Consider the following 20754-nt stretch of genomic DNA (forward strand, 5'->3'; position numbering starts at 1 on the left):
TCATCCTCCGCCATTTTCGCCACCTCCAGCGTGATGCCACTACCAGTCGCATCTTCCCCTCCCTTCCCCTGTCAGCATTCCGAAGGGATCGTTCCCTCCGCGACACCCTGGTCCACTCCTCCATTACCCCCACCACCTCGTCCCCGTCCCAGGGCACCTTCCCTTGCAATCGCAGGAGGTGTAATACCTGCCCATTTACCTCCTCTCTCCTCACTATCCCAGGCCCCAAACACTCCTTTCAGGTGAAGCAGCGATTTACTTGTACTTCTTTCAATGTAGTATACTGTATTCGCTGCTCACAGTGTGGTCTCCTCTACATTGGGGAGACCAAGCGCAGACTGGGTGACCGCTTTGCGGAACATCTCCGCTCAGTCCGCAAGCAGGACCCTGAGCTTCCGGTTGCTTGCCATTTCAACACTCCCCCCTGCTCTCATGCTCACATCTCTGTCCTGGGATTGCTGCAGTGTTCCAGTGAACATCAACGCAAGCTCGAGGAACAGCATCTCATCTACCGATTAGGCACACTACAGCCTGCCGGTCTGAACATTGAGTTCAATAATTTCAGAGCCTGACAGCCCCCCACTTTACTTTCATTTTTAGTTATTTTTTCTTCCTTTTTTTTCTTCCTTTTTTTTTGGCATTCCTTTTTACATTTTTTACAATCTTTTTTTGTATTTATTTCAGTTCATCTTAGTTTGTTCAGTTTGCTCACCCACTGTTTTTTTCAGGTTGTTTTTCTTCAGGTTTGCACTTGCTGATGTTCAATATTCAGTATATTCACACCTAATCTGTACTAATGCTTTGTCTTTCAACACACCATTAACATCTTGTTTGCCTTTGCTCCGTGACCTTTTGGTCAGCTATGTGGCCTGGTCCAATCTGCACCTTCTCCTTTGTTATCTCTTGCCCAACCCCCACCTCACTTGTTTATAATCTGTGACTTTTCTAATATTTGTCAGTTCCGAAGAAGGGTCACTGACCCGAAACGTTAACTCTGCTTCTCTTTCCACAGATGCTGCCAGACCTGCTGAGTGAATCCAGCATTTCTTGTTTTTGTTTGATATAATTAACTTTATTATGGTAGTCGGGTCGGGTCGGGTCGGGTCGGGTCGGGTCGGGTGCGGGAAAAAAATCAAAGGACTCGGGCCCGGGTTGAGTTCAGGTTGGATGTGGTCAGGTCGGGCCGGGTCGGGTTTCAATTTCATAAATGAGCAGGCCATTACCACATGGTCTTAGTGTGCATCTGATTCAAAGTGATTATTTGGGACAACATGGCTGCACCCAAGGGATACATTGGAAGGCGAGGAACATATGAGAGGGCTCGAGACCCATTCAGTTCATATTTTGAAAGAATGGACATGTTTTTCAGAGATAATAATATTTTGGAACTTGAAGGTGAAAGTGAAGAGGTCGAGACTCAGAATAAGGCAATTCTTGAGTGCAAGAAAGTAATTTTGCGAATGGAAATTATCCTGGAAGTGTATGACATGCGAACAAATCTTCCTGCTCCCATCAAGGCAAAAGATGTGAATTCAAAACAATCATCACCAAGTTGGAGGAACATTTCAACCCGAAGCCACTAGAGATCGGAGAAAGGGAGAAATTTGGAACCAGAAAGCAGAAAAGTAGTGAAACAGTTGGTGAGTACATTGTGGCACTGAAGAATTTATCACTACATTGCAACCTTGGCATATTCTTAGACCGTGCATTATGAGACAGATTTGTGCTTATATTGGCGGATGAGAAAAGATACTAAACACGCAAAATCCTACATTTCAGCTGGCGTGTAAGATTGCTCTTTCCATGGAGATAGCACCAAAGAATGCTGGGGAATTTCGTCTTCTGCCAGTGACAGTAACAAACTTCAGGAGAAGATTAAAAAACTGTCAAAATGGGCTTTCACATGGCAGATAAAATTTTCCACAGAGAAGTGTAAAGTGATAAAGTTTGGGAGGAAGAATGAGACAATGTGCACGAATCTTAGAAGGTTTGAAAATGTTGCTTAAAGCAAACAGGACACTTGGCTTTGTTACTAGAGGCATAGAGTAGAAGCAAATAACTTATACTAAACCTTTATAAAACACTGGGGTTGAATGGCCGACTCCTGCACCTCCACGGAAAGCTTCCACTCCAGGCTCGGACACCCTCTTCAAGATCACTGTCCATACATCCCGCCACTCCACGCACGGATATCTCCCTCAGGATCAGATCACAGCTCCACAGTCCTGCCACATCCAGTCGTGAATGGTGGTGGATAATTTAATAACTAACAAGATGAGGAGGCTCCAAAAACATCCCCATCCTCAATGATGGTGGAGCCGAGCACGTCAGTGCAAAAGGCAAAACTGAATCATTTGCAACCATCTTCAGTCAGAAATATTAAGTGGTTTCGATCTGTGCTAATTTCAGCTCCTCATGCTCGCTGGTGCCTTGGTTCTCTGGTGCTAATTTCAGAGTAAATCATGCAGCTTGACAATTGGAGTCAAAGAAAAAGACAGGAGAGGTTGAAAGTGCCAAAACCTGGGATTGAACCAAGAACTGTGATTTTTAGTACTATGCAAATCCAGCTGAACTATTTCAGCCACACACCAAAACCAGCCTTCGCTCATTGCTTTGGAAGACAATGTTTACATTCAAGTGTTTGTCAAAATTTACAGAACACAACATGAGTAATATTTCCCATTGTTTTCTCAGCACTGATGGATTGTGAAGCGGGAGACAGCCAGGAGTCCCACTGATCCACACTGACCCAGAGCTGAGAGTGAAATGAGATAAAGTTCAATCTTTAGCAGTGAGACGCTGGAGAGACGGAAGAGTCCTGAATCAAGGAGAGACTTTCTGATATAGTAAAAGCAAAATACTGCATATGCTGGAAATCTGAAATAAAAACAAAGGTGCTGGAAATACTCAGCAGGTCTGGCAGCATCTGTGGAGAGAGAAACAGAGTTTAAGTTTCAAGTCTGTGACCTTTCATCAGAACTGGCAAATGTTAGAAAAGAATTAGGTTTTATACAAGTGAAGGAGAGGGGCGTGTGGGAGAGAACAAAGGGGAAGGTGTTTGATGGGGCAGAGGGCAGGAAAGATTAAATAACAAAGTTGTCCTGGGACAAAGGCAAAGAGTCCGTTAATGCTTGTGGTCAAAGACAAAGCATTTGTCCAGAGAGAGTGTTAATAGCAGAATAATGAGCAGCTCCGACTACATGAAAAACAGGCACATGGTTTCAAACACACTGTGTTTTGTGCTCCCCCTTTTGTGAATCCTTGTTCACAGCTTTCCAATTATAATGCAAAGAAATGAACACAAACTGGCTTTCTTTGGTTTAAAGAAGAAAAGTGAAACTTATTAAACTTGCTTAAACTTTAATACGGTTCATGCCTACAGATATACGATGCACCCATGCTAGCATGGACACGTGATATGCAGATGCAGCTAGGGACAGACAAAATAAAAGATAAAGTGGAACAGTTTGAGGCAATATCTTGTTCCTGTGCTTCGAGATCACAGTGTAGCTCTTTTGTAGGTAATTCTTGCATTTCGTGGGGCCCAGTATTCTACTTAAACATTGTACATGTTGGAGAGTTTTGTCTATTTGAGATTCACATGTTTTCACAAGGTTCAGTTCTGTTGGAAAGAGATGGAGGCAGCCAGGACTGGAGAGGGTCAGCCCCATTCGGGAGCACACAGTGTTCTGAGTTCAAATCTGTGGCAAGTTCAAAAAACCAACAGCCAATTAGTCATGTGACTAAAACTGGTCTGACCACTTCTGCTGTGTATTGGGGAAGCAAAAGACTGCGTCCCTTTGTTTCAATACTGTTTGTAACTATGCAAATTTCTTTCCAGTCAGGCGCTTGCAATTTTAAGCTTTAATGTTCATGTGGCAAAATTCATGTGTGCCTCAGTCTTGGCAGGTGGGGTGGGGGGGTTTGCCTGACACCAGTCATGTTCTGAAGTTATTGAACTCAAGGTTTAGTCCACAAGGCTGCAGAGTGCCGAATCGAAAGTTCAGGTGTTGTTCCTCGAGCTTGCGTTGATGTTCACTGGAACACTGGAGGAGGCCAAAGACAGAAATGTTGACATGAGAGCAGGGGGGAATGTTGAAATGGCAAGCAACCAGAAGCTCAGGGCCATGATTTCGGACTGAGTGGAGGTGTTCTACAAAGCGGTCAGCAAATCTGCGTTTGGTCTCCCCAGTTTAGAGAAGACCGCATTGTGAACAGAAAATACAGTCCGCTAAATTGGAAGAAGTACAAGTAAATCGCTGCTTCACCTGAAAGGGGTGTTTGGGGCCTTGGATAGTGAGGACAGAGGAGGTAAAAGGGAAGCTATTACACTTCCTGCGATTGAATTGGAAGGTGCCGTGGGAAGGGGACGAGGTATTGGGGATAATGGAGGAGTGGACCAGAGTGTTGCGGAGGGAATGATCCTTTCGGAATGCTGACAGGTGAGGGGAAGATGCATTTGGTGGTGGCATCACGCTGGAGGTGGTGGAAATGGCGGAGGATAATCCTTTGGATGTGGAGACAGGTGGGGTGGAAAGTAAGGACAAGTGGAAACCTGTGGCGTTTCTGGGAGGGAAGGGAAGAGGGGAGGGCAGATGTGTGGGAAATGGACCAGACACACTCCTTGAACTCTCTGCTGACGAAGTCTGAAAAAGGGAAGAACAACCACACAACATGGGTCTCAAATCCAAGACCCTGAGATTAAAAGTCTCATGCTCTACCAACTGAGCTACCAAGGCCTGATACAGTACTTCTACTCTGTCTGTTATTGGACGGATGCAGCTGTTGGCTCCACCCCAAGGGCGGGCGTTTGTTCCACCAACCATGAAGCAGCTTCCTATCAATTCCCAAAATTATCATCTCCAACAAGAGAGAATCTAACTATCTCCCCTTGACATTCAATGGCATTATCATTGCTGAATCCCTCACTTTCAACATCCTGGGGGTTACCAATGAGCAGAAACTGAATTGGAACAGCCATAGAAATACCATAGCTTCAAGAGCAGGTCAGAGGCTGGGAATTCCACTGTGAATCACTCACCTCCTGTCCACCATCTCCAAGGCACAAGTCAGGAGTGTGATGAAAGGCTCCTCACTTGCCTGGACGAGTGCAGCTCCAACAACACCAAAGAAGCTCAACACCATCCAGGACAAAGCAGCTCACTTGATCAGCAATTTATTGACCACCACCTCGACCACCTAGAAGGACATTGGATGAATGGCAACACCACCATCTGCAAGTTCCCCTCCAAGCTACACACCATCCTGACTTGGAACTATATCATGGTTCCTTCACTGTCACTGGATCAACATCCTGGAACTCCCTTCCTAACAGCACATATTACAACGGCTCAAAAAGGCGGCTCACCACCACCTTCCCAATGGCAATTAGGGATGGGCAATATATGCTGGCTTTGCCAGCAATGCCCACATCCCATGAAAGAATAAAAAATAGATTTACCACAATGGTAGCAGGGTGTGGGACTTCAGTTATGTGGAGAGATTGGAGAAGCTGGGGTTGTTCTCCTTACAGCAGAGAAAGTTCAGAAGAGATTTGACACATTTGTTCAAAATCATGAAGGTTTTCAATAGTTTAAATAAGGAGAAACTGTTTCCAGTGGTAAAAGGGTCATCAAGAAGAGGACACAGATATCAGGTGATTGGCAGAAGAACCAGAGGTGACATGAGGAACCATTTTTTACACAGCAATGTGTTGTGATAAAGAAAGAAAAGACGTGCATTTATATAGCACCTTTCAAGACCACTGGACATATCAAAGCACTTTGCAGACAATGAAATACTTTTGAAGTGCAATCACTGTTGCAATGTGAGAAATGCAGCAGCTAATACCCACAAACAGCAATGTGATAATGTCTAACTCATCTGATTGAGGGGCAAATATTGATCACAACACCAGGGATAATTGCTCTTCACTTGTTTGAAATTGCAGCATGGGATCTTTTACATTCACCCAAACATGCAGACCGGGTCTTGGTTTAATGGCACAGTGGTGCAGTGGTTAGCACCGCAACCTCACAGCTCCAGCGACCCAGGTTCAATTCTGGGTACTGCCTGTGTGGAGTTTGTAAGTTCTCCCTGTGTCTGCATGGGTTTTCTCCGGGTGCTCCGGTTTCCTCCCACATGCCAAAGACTTGCAGGTTGATAGGTAAATTGGCCATTAGACATTGCCCCTAGTATCGGGAGGTGGTCGGGAAAATATAGGGACAGCTGGGGATGTGGTAGGAATATGGGATTAGTGTAGGATTAGTATAAATGGGTGGTTGATTGTCGGCACAGACTCGGTGGGCCGAAGGGCCTGTTTCAGTGCTGTATCTCTAAACTAAACTATCACACCTGAAAGGCAGCACCTTCAACACCCTCAGTGCTGCACTGGAGTATCAGCTGTGAAATCTGAACCCAGAAGCTTGTGATTTCGAGGTGAGTGTGACCAACTGAGCTACAGCTTTTACCTGATTCTCAAACCTTCTACCAACAGTTTCTCTATATCGGGTCTGTCACGACCCCTCATGATTGTGAACACCTCTATCAAATCTCCTCTCTAAGGAGAACAACCCCAGCTTCTCCAATCTATCCACATAACTGAAATCCTAACCGAAAGGCATTTTTCCTCAAGTTCCTTCTGGTTTTGTGAGTCACCTTAAATCTGTAACCTTCGGTTATTGACCGTTCAGCAGTTAGAAATAGTTCCTCAGTATTTACTCTACCTCAAACCTTCAAGGAAGCTCTGCAAAGTAACTGAACATCAAGTTGTCAGAAGTGGGATTGAAACACATGCCTCCAGTGAAAGCTGCAACCTGAACAGAGAAGCTGAAACCGCTCAGTCACCTCAACTGTTCAGACCTTTTTGACCTCGTCATCACTTCTGTACTTTGAAAGGTTCACTCAGTTCAGGAACTTGTTCAATGTTGCTGGAATGCTTAGTGATTGGGATATTAACTCCCCCGGGTTTTCCTGAGCTTGTTCTCGGTGTATGGGGATGTTTGTCCTGGGCCGTGGAATCTTGCATCCCTGTAATGGACATTAACCCACTGATTGAATCTGTATTCACTGCTTTCCGCTGGTGCTGGGTAATTGCAGAGAGTGGGGCCGGAATGTTGCTGCTTGTCCCGGCCTCACTCACTCTGGGAAAGAGTGAATAATTGATGCGTCTGTTTCTGTATCTGAAATGTGACTTAGATCTGCTGTTATTAACCGAGGCAGCGCTGCAGAAGGATACGTTAATAATATCTCACTAATCAACTGCAAACAGTCAGAATGTGAAACTTTGAGCAGCGCTTTCTGCACCATCAGGGCTGGAAGTTGAGGGAGGGAGAGACGCTGTCAGTATCTGAGTGTATACAGCACTGTACAGAGAAGGAGGCAATATACCGGGGCTGAGACACAGTGCATCTTTTCACATTTAATCACAATAATATCCACAGTCAGGAGCTGAAAATGATGAAAAACCGAATAGCAAGAGCAAAAGTAAGAAAACTAAGCAATTATAGATGAACTGATCAGCTTTCTCTGTGTTACCTGGTAGTCTACTGTTTTATATTCAATGCTCTCTCCACTGTGGCCAGGGAATGATTTCTTCTCAAGGGCTGAATATTAACAAAACTTCTTCGAATTTAAATCTTTTAAAAGTAATTCCATGGAGCTAATGGGGAAAAGTCAAATAACTGCATCAATTATCGGAGAGCTGGTTGGTGATGACGTGGATGTGTCTGCAGTGTGCAGGACCAGACTGTTTCTATAGATTCACAATGAATGTTCCACCCTTTATCTGCAACAGTAAAACTGATAGTGGACAATGGCTATTCTGGTTGCAGCAACCTAAAGATTTAACTCATTGACACCCTGCTTTCGGGCAATCTAGAAAGAACAACACCCAGCTCTGTCAGTTTGTGTGCTTGTCTGTTAACCCACAATTTGTTGGTTTAAGCACATAAAAGGATGAGGCTTTATTAACTTAAACTCTTCTACATCTGCTGTATTACTCTTGCTGTTGATTCTTCAAAGTTAAGGTTAATCAAGTCTTTCTTTGTGAAATCCATGCTGACTGTGCTTCATTATATTTTCATTTTCATATGTATTTTCTACTTTTGGGGATTACAGGATCTTGTCATTTTTTGTTGATTTTATTTTTATTTATTGCATTTATTGCCCATCCCTAATTCCCTCGAGAAGGTGGTGGTGAGCTGCCTTCTTGAACCACTGCAGTCGATGTGGTGCTGTTCGGAAGGGAGTTCCAGGATTTTGACCCAGCAACAGTAAGGGAACAGTGATATATTTCCAATTCAGGATGTTGTCTGGCTGAGAGGGGAACTTGCAGGTGGTGGTGTTCCCATGCATCTGCTGCCCTTGTCCTTCTAGGTAGTAGAAGTCACGGGTTTGGAAGGTGCTGTCGAAGGAGGCTTGCTGCAGTGCATCTTGTGGATGGTGCACACTGCTACCACAGTGCATCGGTGATGGAGAGCCAATCAAGTGGGCTGCTTTGTCCTAGATGGCATCGAGCTTCTTAAGTGTTGTTGGAGCTGCACCTATCCAGGCAAGTGGAGAGTATTCCATCATACTCCTGACTTGTGCCTTGTAGATAGTGGACAGGCTTTGCGGAGCTGGGGAGAAATTTACAAAACTCAATCCTTCAACAAAATAGTTCGAAAACCATTAATATAGAAATCATGTGAGGATTCAAATGCAGGAGAAACAAGCAAAGTACAGAAAGTACAGAGGACAGCAGAAAAGGGAAATTAGATCAGCAAGAGAGTGTGTGAGAAAAGATTAGCAGGTCACATAACTGGGAACACTGAAGTCTTTTACCAACATATGGACAGTCAATGAAAGGGGAGATCAATTAGGAGATTCTGTGGAGGCAGAGGGCGTGGCTGAGGTACTAATTAAGTGCATTGCATCTATCACAAAACAAGCAGATTGTGCAAATGTCACAGGAAAGGAGGAGGTTGTGGAGAAATTAGAGGGTATGAAAATAGATTAAGAGGAGATAATTACAAGGTTAGCAGTGCTCACAGTAGAAAAGTCACCCGGTCTGGATGGGCTGCATCCTGGGTTGCTGAGGGAAGTAAGGGTGGAAATAGTGGAGACTTGAACCACAATCTTCAATCCTCCTTGAATATAGGAATGATGCCAAAGGACTGGAGGATGGAGGGAAGCTTACATAGTTCGATCTCAGTTTAACTTGACCATTTTTATAATGTATCCATTGTAATAAATAATAAGGTCAAGGAAGCCATTTTATAATTAACACATGACCAAAGGAGCCATTTTGTGTTCAGTACTAATGTTTATATCCTGTATAATTAATGAGTAGCTACCCATCATGAAACAGAGGATTGTAAAGGTAATGAGCCCTGATTGAGTTATAATTAATGAAGCAATAATAATTTTAGAGAGAATGGGTTTTCATTTAAAGTTTGTTCAATCTAATTACTTTGAGTTTCTGTGTCTGTGTGGGAAAGGGCAGTTTCAGCTAAATGTATAGAAACAATGGACCTTTCTAGGACCCCTGATAAAACTCATGGTATGGTACATCGTGACTTCAAGAGTCTCGATTTGATGAATAGGAAACTTGTTTCAGATCAGATTGGGAGACAGTGGGAAACCACTCCATTGTACACGTGTCTGAGATTCTGCGGACAGGTGACTGTTAGTGGAAGACATCATTAAGAACTAATTAAATGTACCTAGCAACAGCTCGGACCAATTATTATTTTGCAAGGTGGTGTGATGGCCATCCAGGGGTCAAAAGTAGGGATCTTGTAAGGTTTCAGTGTGCAGGAACACTAGAAGAGCTCAGGGGTAAAGGCTCAGATCATCAACCAGGTTCTCCACCTGACGAGGGATCTAGACTGGACAAAGAGGACCGTGACACTCTGAGACCAAGCTCGACCAGTCCACACACCTGCTAGAGCTGTAAAGTTATATTCCCCAAGTTTGTTAAAGATAATTTTGCTTTCAATTATTAAGCACTATTTTACTCTCAATAAAAGTTCTGGACATATTAATCAAATATCCTGTTGCTTTAATTGGTTAAAGTCATGCCCAAAGAGATTGTCCACAATAGACTTTCCAGAACTAAAAGATAAGTCTGCAAGGATTGCTAATTTTACAGCCCTGTTTAAAAAGAGAGATAAACCCAGGAACGAAAGACCAGTTAGTCTAATGTCGGTGGTGGGGAAACTTTTAGAGACAAATATCCAGGAGGAAATTACCTGTCACTTGGTAGAACATGGCCGAATAAATGACAGCCAGTACAGATTGGTTAACAGAAGATTGTGTCTGAAATAATTAATTAATTTCTTTGATGAAGTTTCACAGAGAGTTGACCAGGGTGGTGAGGTTGATGGTGTGTGTCTGGACTTCAAAATTGTGTTTGAAAAAGTACCATAAAATAGACTTGTTAACAAAATTCGAGCAGATGGGATTAAAGGGGCAGTGGCAGCATAGACACAAAATTGGCTGAGGGACAGAAAGCATAAAGTAGGATGAATGCTTGTTTTTCAGAATGGAGGAACTAATACAGTAATGTCACTGTTGTTGCAGTGTGTGCAGTGTCTGACCCTGAGCTGTCCGAGGGTGGAGGCTGTTTGTGATGTTCCTGTGGTGTGCATTATCATCAGGGTATCTCTCTGAGCTGTCACAGGGATGGGACAGAGTGTGATATCCTTGTGCATGTCATGCAGGGCCACTGGCGTGTGGTTCCATCCTGATGCCAAGAAACAGAGCCCCATCTATGGGCAAAAAGTCTCACTTCCCTGTGGGTGTCTTGAGAGAAAAGCAGGGTTAGGGAGTAAACCTGGACAGTAAATCCGGAATGGAGTCCCATAGGCGGTTACCTGTTCCTTATCAGGTAGTTTTCCAGCAACTCCTGTAGCAGAGCTGGTACCAAACAGGACAGTTTTTTTTCCTTTCCTTTGGACAATACTAGCAATGCTGAGAGAGGGGTCCTGATGCTCAGGGTCTCCATACTATTTGCGCAGGCCTGTGCCCTGGAGAGGACACTCCAGCTTTGCGCTTAAACATTAGCACAACACGGGAATAAACAGTTACCGATTGTAAGCTCTCACTCAATTGGTGTCGAGTATGATCGCCAGGAGTTACTTCTGGCAGTGGGAGAGATCTTAATGTCTCATTGGATAGCGACCACCCACTCAATTAACTGCTGTCCTGCCACGACCTACTTGCTTCAATGGTTACTTGGAGCTTAGAGAGATATCTCTCAACAGGTGGATCGATAATCTATGCATCAGGCAAGACAAACTTAACAAAGAAGACATCAGTCCTTCGCATCACAAGCTGGAATCTAAGGACCATGTGTCCCGGCCTTACTGACAACCTTCTGCAGGTTGATGACACACACAAGACAGCTTTGATGGACAAGGAACTCACAAGGCTCAATGTGGACATTGCTGTGCTGCAAGAAACTAGACTCGTTCAAAGTGGATCCCTCAAAGAGAAACACTACACCTTCTTCTGGCAGGGGATAGCCCAAGAGGCAACTCGTGAGCATGGAGTGGGTTTCACAGTAAAATACACGCTACTTGCGATGCGTGAACCACCCACAGTTGGCTCAGAGAGACTTCTTACTCTTCACTTGTCAACAAGCGCGGGCCCAGTTGATCTCATGTGCATCTATGTCCCGACACTCACCTGAACCCCAGATGTCAAGGATGAATTCTGTGAAACACTTGACGCTGCCATCAGTAGAATTCCCAGCACCGAGGGACTGTATCTTGTAGGGGATTTCAACGCAAGTGTGGGTACTGACTACAGCTTGGCCAATGAGCATAGGGCACCAGGGGATTGGGAAGATGAACAAACATGGACAGAGGTTTCTGGAGCTATGCTGTCACCATGGACTCTGTGTCACAAATAGCTACTTCCAGTTCAAGCTGCGCCACAAGGTGCCCTGGAGCCATCCGTGATCACGCCACTGGCACCAGCTAGACCTTATCATCACCAGACGTACCACCCTCAGCATTGTCCTCATCACACGCAGCTATCACAGCGCTGACTGTGACACTGACCACTCCCTGGTGTGTAGCAAGCTCAGGCTTCAGCCAAGGAAGCTTCAGCCATCCATGAAGAAAGGTCGTTCTCGGATCAACACTTGCCAAACCACGGATCCAGAAAGGACCCAGGAGTTCCTCAACATCCTTGATCAGGCTCTTTCAGAAAACACCCAAGGCCTCAGTGCGGTGTCAAAGTGGAATCATCTGCACGCCACCATCTGTAACTCTGCACGGGAAAAGAGATAAGAGGAATGCTGACTGGTTTGAGGCTTATTGGACTGAAATGGAGTCAGTGACTGTAACTAAGAAGAGAGGCCTCATGAACTACAAACCAGTCCCCAGCAAACAAACTCTAGACGCTCTCAGAACTGCCAGAAACAAGTCTCTGTAGACGGCTCGGCACTGCACCAATCAATACTGGTTAAAACACTGCAACAGTATTCAATCTGCCACTGAATCTGGGGAATGCTAGAGGGACATATGAAGGAATTCAACACACCAAGGTTCCTTAGACAGCACCTTCCATACCTGCAACCTTTACCACCTAGAAGGACAAGGGCAGCAAATTCATGGGAACATCACCACCTGCAAGTTCCCCTCCAAGCCACACACTGTCGTGAATTGGAACTATATCGCCTTTCCTTTACTGTCGCTGGGTCAAAATCCTGCAACTCCCTTCCTAACAGCACTGTGGGTGTACCTACCTCACACAGACTGCAGCGGTTCAAGAAGGCAGCTCATCACCACCTTCTCATGGGAAATGAGGGATGGGCAATAAATGCTGGCTTCGCCAGTGATGACCACATCACATGAATGAATAAAAAAAAAATTAAGAAAGCAATGGGCCCAGCAGTAACTAAATCAGCACCTTTGAAGGCAAAGACAGGGGCGATCATGTTTAGTTTAGAGAAACAGCACTGAAACAGGCCCTTCGGCCCACCGAGTCTGTACCGACCATCAACCACCCATTTATACTCATCCTGCACTAATCCCATGTTCTTCCCACATCCTCACCTGTCCCTATATTTCCCTACCACCTACCCATACGAGGGGCAATTTATAATGGCCAATTTGCCTACCAACCTGCAAGTCTTTTGGCTTGTGGGAGGAAACCGGAGCACCCGGAAGAAACCCACGCAGACACAGAGAGAACCTGCAAACTCCACACAGGTATTACCCAGAATTGAACCCGGGTCGCTGGAGCTGTGAGGCTGCAGTGCTAACCACTGCGCCACTGTGCCGCATCACTGAACCAAGCAAGCAGATGGAAAGGTGAGTGAAGCATTACCTTGAACTCTACATAACGGAGAACATTGGCACTGAAGTAGCTCTCAGCACCATTCCAGACTTCCCTGTCATGCAGGAGCTGGACAGCGACACCACCATAGAGCTCAACAACGCCATTGACCGTCTTGCCAGTGATAAAGCCCCGGGAAATTATGGTATTCCACCTGGAATCATCAAAAGTGGAAAAGCAGCACAGCTGTAGCATCTCCATGAACTTCTGTGTCTCTGTTGGAAGGAGAGATCTGCGCCTCGAAACATGCGTGATGCAAACATTGTCACCTTGTACAAAAATATCGGGGATCACAGTGACTGCAGAAATTACTGAGGCATCTCCTTGCGAAGTATTGTGGGGAAGGTCTTTGCTCACATTGCTCTGACCAGATTGCAGACACTGGCATCACACATCTATCCTGAGTCTCAGTGCAGCTTCAGAGCTGGTAGATCGACAGTCGACATGATTGTCTCACTTCGGCAGTTACAGGAGAAGTACTGTGAACAGTACAGACCACTCGACATTGTCTTTATAGACATCATCAAGGCCTTTGATCTTGTCAGCAGAGACGGACTCTTCAAACTGCGATGGAACATAGGCTGCCCTCCTGAACTCTTGGGCATCATCTCTTCTTTCCACGAGAACATGCACAGTTCCATCAGTTACCATGGAGCAACATCAGATGCTTTCTCGATCAGCAGTGGGGTAAAGCAGGGCTGTGTCCTGGTGACAGCTCTCTCAGAAACAGAGGAACATAGGAGGAGGCCATTTAGCCCGTCGAGCCTGTTCTGCCATTCAATTAGATCATGGATGATCATCTACCTCAACACCACTTTCCCGTGCTATCCCCATATCCCTTGATGTCATGAGTATCAAGGTTTCTATCAATTTCTGTCTTGAACATGCTCAATGATAAAACTTCCACAGACCCCTGGGGTAGAGAATTCCAAAGATTCACCACCCTCTGAAAGAAGAAACTCCACCCTATCTCAGTTTTAAATGGCCTTTTAAATGAAACTTTAAGGAATACAAGCCCAGTTTCTTCATCCCAGGGATTAGTCTGGTGACCGTCCATTGCACTCCCTCTATGGCATGTATATCCTTCCTCAGATAAGGAAACCAAAACAGTACACAATACTCCAGCGCAGTCTCACCAAGGCTCTATACAATTGCAGCAAGACATCTTTACTCCTGTACTCAAGTCCCTTTGTGTGAAGGCCAACATACCATTTGCCTTCCTAATTGATTGCTGCACCTGCATGCGAGCTTTTAGTGTCTCATGAACAAGGACACCCAGGTCCCTTTGGACATCAACACTTCCCAAACTCTCACCATTTAAGAAATATTCTGTCTTTCTGTTTATTCTACCAAAGTGGATAACTTCACACTTATTCATATTATGTTCCATCTGTCATTTCATTCACTTATCCTATCCAAGTCCCCTGGAAGCCTCCTTATTAACTCCTCACAGCTCACATCCTTTACAATTAGCATCCTCTTCTCCATGCTGCAATTGTAAACTTTCAGTGACTTAGATGGGGGTGTCCACCTGCATACCAGAGCTGATGACAAGCTGTTCATCTTGGCAAGACTGCGCGCCAAGACTAAAATGTGTCAGTTCCTAGTCTGTGAGATGCTGTTTGCTGATGACGCTGTGCTGACATCCCATAATGAAATTCTCTTGCAGCAGTTTGTATATCGGTTCTCCCTGGCCTGCAAGGAGTTTGGACTGATGATCAGCATCAAGAAGATGAAAGTTATGGGCCATCACGTCGAGACTCCACCTTCCATCAAAATCGACAACCTCACTTTGGAGGATCAACAATTACCAGCAATCTGTCCCTTGATACTGAAATCAGCACCAGGATTGTCAATGCTGCAGCTGTCATGTCAAAGTTGAGAAGACCAATGTGAACCAACAGCAAACTGACCAAAAATATAAAGCTCTGCGTGTACCAGGCTTGTGTTCTCAGCACCCTCCTTCATAGTTGAGAAGCATCAACAACTTATGCAAGCCAAGAAAAGCAGCTGAACAGCTTCCACCTCCGCTGCCTCAGATGGATATTGGGCATCTCCTGGCAGGACAGAGTGCCGAATGCGGAAGTACACCAGCGTGCAGGGATCCGCAGCATGTTTGTCCTCTTGCGTCAGCGGTGACTCTGTTGACTGGGTCATGTGTACCGAATGGATGACGGTCGCTTTGCCAAAGACATGCTCTTTGGTGAGCTTGCTATCAGCATGAGACCAACAGGTCACCCACGTCTGTGATGCAAGGACATCTGCAAACGATATCTCCAGCAGACTGGGAGTGTAGTCGATGCCTGGGAAGTCCTTCCTGCTGACTGGAATTCCTGGAGAAAGGCATTCAGGAAGACCATGGGAAAAGCAGAGGACAAAAGAAATGACCAGTTGGGGGGAAAGAGAGCTCAGAGGAAGGAAAAATTATCAGTCGACCTCGGGCCAATGATATTCATCTGTACCAGCTGTGGAAGGGATTGTCACTCACGAGTCATCCTCTGCAACCACAACAAACGATGTTTAATACAGAAGTGACCTACACGCTAGGCGTAGCCCATCGCCGTCCGAGACGGACAGTTGCCTATTACTATTACAGCTGCAGCTACAACTACAAGAGCGGGTCAGAGGCTGGGAACTCTGCGGCGACTAACTCACCTCTTGATTCACCAAAGCCTGCCAACCATCTACAAGGTACAAGTCAGTAATGTGATGGAATACTCATGCCTGGATGAGTGCAGCTCCAACAACACTCAAGAGATTGACACCATCAGGTCAAAGCAGCCCACTTGATTGGCACCCCATCCACCACCTTAAACATTCATTCCCTCTAGCACCAGCGCAGAGTGGCAGCAGTGTGTCACATTTACAATACGTACTGCAGCAACTTACCAAGCCTCCTTCAACAGCACCTTCCAACCCACAGACTCAACCACCTAGAAGGACAAAGGTAGCAGAAGCATGGGAACATCACCACCTTCAGGTTCCCCTCCAAGTCACACACCCTCCTGACTTGGCACTATACCGCCATTCCTTTACTGTTGCAGGGTCAAAAACCAGGAACACCCTCCCAAAAAGCACTGTGGTGGTGCCAGAGGACTGAACAGTGGCAAATGTGAGTTCCTATTTCAACAAAGGGTGTAAGGATCGTCCGGGTAACTACAGGCCAGTGTGATGAACAGCAGTGGTGAGTAAGGTTTTAGAAACAATATTAGGGAAAAAATCAACAGTCACTTGGAGAGATTTGAGTTAATTGAGAAGAGTGGGCATGGATTTGTAAATGGGAGTTCATGCTTGACTAACTGCATTTTTAGATGAACTAACAGGAAGATGATGCAGCGAATGTTGGTGATATGGATTTTGAGAAAGGATGGATGGATGGATTCAGAATGAATTATAGGGTAACACATAAAAGGGTGGTTATCAAAATTGAGGTTCATGGAATAGGAGAGTCACTGTCCAATTGGATAGAAAATTGCTTTAAGGCCAGAAAATAGCGAATCATAGTAAACGGTTCTTGTCAGACTGGAGGATAGTCGACAGTGGGTGTTCTCCAGTGGTCACTGCGAGAGCCACTGCTTTTTCTGCTATATGTAAATGACTCGGATCTTGGAATATCGAGTAGAATCTCAAAATATACCGATAACACCAAACCTGGAGGAGTGGTAAACAGTGAGGATGATATGACCTGCCTGCAACAGGACAGTGATAGGCTAGCAGAATGGGCAGACAGGTGGCAGATAGAATTTAATAGTGACTAGTGTGAGGTGATGCATTATAGCAGAAGGAATTGGGAGAGACAATATATACTTAATAGCACAGTTCTAAATAGAACTAAAAATAATGCACCTTGGAAGTGGCTTGTTGGTCTCGGGGTATGATTCCCACTTTGGGTGTCTGATTGGTTAATATGCGAGAGGTTAACAGACTGGCCCTTCTTCATTTGTGTTTTTAGTTGAAGGTCATCAATTGGTTGCAGCATTACAGAAAGCGAAATTGACGTTCATACAGATCCTGTTTGAGGACCAGAGAACTGGATTCAAAGAGCCTGTCGACAAAATTGAAATGAACAAAATGCACAGGTCACCAAGTGGGTGTCTGAAGGTGGAGCAGTAACTGAGAGCTAGATACAAAAACAACACGATTAGTAGCTAATATGGAATGGAATTCTTCTGTGTTTCTGTTGTTCGGTTTCGATTCGGGTGGCACAGTGGCGCAGTGGTTAGACCCACAAACTCACAGTTTCAGGGCCCTGGGCTCAATTCTGAGGACTGCCTGTGTGTAGTTTGCAAGTTCTTCCTGTGTCTGTGTGGGTTTTTGCTGGGTGCTCTGGTTTCCTCCCCGCTCCAAAGACTTGCAGGTGATAGGCAAATTGCCCGTAGTGTAGGTAGGTGGTCGGGAATATGGGATTCCTGTGGGGTTAGTTTAAATGGGTGGTTGTTGGTCGGCACAGACTTGGTGGGCCGAAGGGCCTGTTTCAGTGCTGTATCTCTAATAATAATAACTCATCGATTTTCTTGTTTTTCTCTTTTTTGATGCGTTTGAATAATTGTGGATCCTTCTTCAGGGTGTTTCCATTCACCAGGAATTTCTGACCTCTGATGATGTTGATCATAATAAGCTTCTGATAGTTTTGGAACTGAGCAAATTTCCTTTGCTTGAGTCTGCAAGATGTAACTCAGTCTGACATGTGGATCCAAGGGAGGATTTGAAAGCCACCCCTGCATTGGAGCAGACAGTTGTATCCATCCAATAAGAGAGTGAGTAGAAGTGACAGTTCAGTCAGTCGAATATGAGACTTTTAATCTCAGGGTTGTGAGTTTGAGTGCCATTCTGTTTTTCCCTTTTTTGGGGCTTCATTAGCAGAGAGTACAAGGAGTGTTTGAAATGAAATTCAACAACAGTATGAGAAAGTCTCACTTTGATTCGGGACTCTTCACTCTGCAGCATATCACTGCAAAAGATTGAACTGTATCTCATTTCTTTCTCAGCTCGGTGTCAGTGCGGCTCGGTGGGACTTCTGGCTGTCTCCCACTTCACAATCCATCAGTGCTGCGAAAGCAATGGGGAATATTACTCACATGTTGTGTTCTGTAACCTTTCGGAAAAATTGAATGTATGTATTTTCTTCCAAAACATTCATTCTCAGTACAGAGAAAAATAGAGTATATGATTGACTGTATCAGTAAGTGGGAAATGTTTAAAATATGTTGTGACCAGTGGAGAAATGGGATGAGAATTTAGTGCCCTCTTCTGATTTCAACTGCAGAAGCAGTTGTTGTTTGGCTCTGTAGCTTAGTCGGCTCAAACACTTGTCTTTTAAATAGAAGATCCTGGGTTCAACTCCCAACAGAGCCTTGTGTCATTATTAGCAACATGCTTTAGAAGTTCACATCTGCGTCTTGTGAGCTTGAATTCATAGTTCAAGTTACATAATGAATTTCAGTCACAGGAGAAAACAACCTTTGTGAAGGATGTGAGTTTGGATTGGCTGTTCCTCCTTATCCAGAAATTCAGTCCTGATATTTCAAAGGTAACTTCTTTGATAGAAATTTGTTCACCGTTCCATTCAACCTGGAAAACAGCTTGACATTAATCTCACTGAAGGAACGCGTGACCGCGTTCTGTGTTGCAGAGTGTTTGTGTCATTATGTGTTGCTTTTAACCGAGACAGGGACATGACGCAATTGGGAGGGTTTATCTGAGGTATGGAATATTTGTCAGTCAGGAACAAGAAAAATCAAAGTAACCAAATAAGAAAACCTATGTCTCGTGGTTACCGAGAAAAGGTCAGAAGATATTAAACTTTGTTCTATTCAATACAACTGTGTGAACTTTGACCTTTCCTGCCTTTTGCAAGCAGTATTTGAAGTGTCTCAGTAAAAATGTTCAGTGTTGATGAGAGTGGGGTCTGGGTGAGCATCTGCTGAGTGTGACAGGGTCAGGACTGGATGCAGGAAGTTCTCTGACAGTCTCTCTCTCTCTCTCTCTGATGGGTTGAGTTGATTTTCAACCGGCAGCTGTTGGTGTTTCGATAAATCAAGTTCCCTCCACTGATTTCTTTGGACAGACAGTGCAACATAAGGAAGTAAAGGGTTAATGCTGAAGACAGTGGGATCAACCCCTCCCACTGTCAGAGTGATGATGTAACAGTCACATGAGATGAGGTTTGGGAGAAGAGAGAGCAGCACCAGGGATGCTAGCTTAGGAGGCTTGTTGAGTGTGTATATAGTATTGAGTAAATTAGAAAAGAGTTCTTAGCTCTTTCAGCAGGAAATTTGTCCAGAAAATATCGAGAAACTCACAATTTTATTATTCAGGAGTCGGAACACAGATATTAACACCAAGTGACAGTTCTGGGTGCATTAACAAAAAAAAGGTAGCGAATAATATTGCTGACTGATTGAAATCCCCCAGTGAGGAGACAGTTAAACAGGTGATCTGTTGGGACATCCTTCGATCCAAGCTTTCAGCAGCGTTTAATCTCCCTTTTTGGTGAAATTCTCTGTTATTTGCAACTTTTTTTAATCCAGCTTTGATGGGCGAGTGAAAAAACTGAAAAAAATTGAACAGTTCCATTCTTTCTTTTCTTCCTTCTTCCCTTCTTTCCATCAGTTTCGCTTTTCTGTCTCAGATCAATATAGTGATGAGAATCCCAATTTAATCTGTTGTTTCTGGTGTTTTATCCATTCCAATCAGAATTCAACATCCCAATCTAATCTATTTGTTATTCCACAGTGTCTCTCCATGTGTTTTATTCTGTTGCATTCTCTCACAGTCTGTTTGATGATCAATGTTATATCTCACTCTCTGTTCTGGTGAAGATCAGAAGCAGTGATATCTGTTTACACCACCCGACAAGTCGGTCTGAGGCTGTGCCTCGCTGATCATGTGGGGTTCGGAACATAGGAACATGAGTCGGCCATTCAACCCATCGAGCCTGCCCCGCCATTCAATATGATCATGGCTGATCATCCAGTTCAATGTCCTTTTCCCCACACTTTCCTCATATTCCCTTATGTCATTTGTATTTAGAAATCTGTCAATCTCTGCTTTAAACATACTCAATGACTGAGCTTCCACAGCCCTCTGGGGTACAGAATTCCAAAGATTTACAACCCTCTGAATAACAACACTTTTTCACATGTCTGTCCTAAGTGGCTTCCCGCTTATTTTGAAAATGCATCCCCTGGTTCTCCACTCCCCACCCAGGGGAAACATCTGAGCTGCATCTACCCTGGCTGTCCTTTAAGTATTTTGTAGGTTTCAATGAGTTCACCTCTCATTCTTCGAAACTCTAGAGAATACAGCCCCAGATTCCCAATCTCTCTTCATAGAACAGTCCCACCATCCCAGGAACAAGTCTGATGAACCTTCGTTGAACTCCCTCCATGGCAATAATATCCTTCCTAAGGTAAGGAGACCAAA

This window comes from Heterodontus francisci, unplaced genomic scaffold (assembly GCF_036365525.1).
Source record: "Heterodontus francisci isolate sHetFra1 unplaced genomic scaffold, sHetFra1.hap1 HAP1_SCAFFOLD_121, whole genome shotgun sequence".
NCBI lineage: Eukaryota > Metazoa > Chordata > Chondrichthyes > Heterodontiformes > Heterodontidae > Heterodontus > Heterodontus francisci.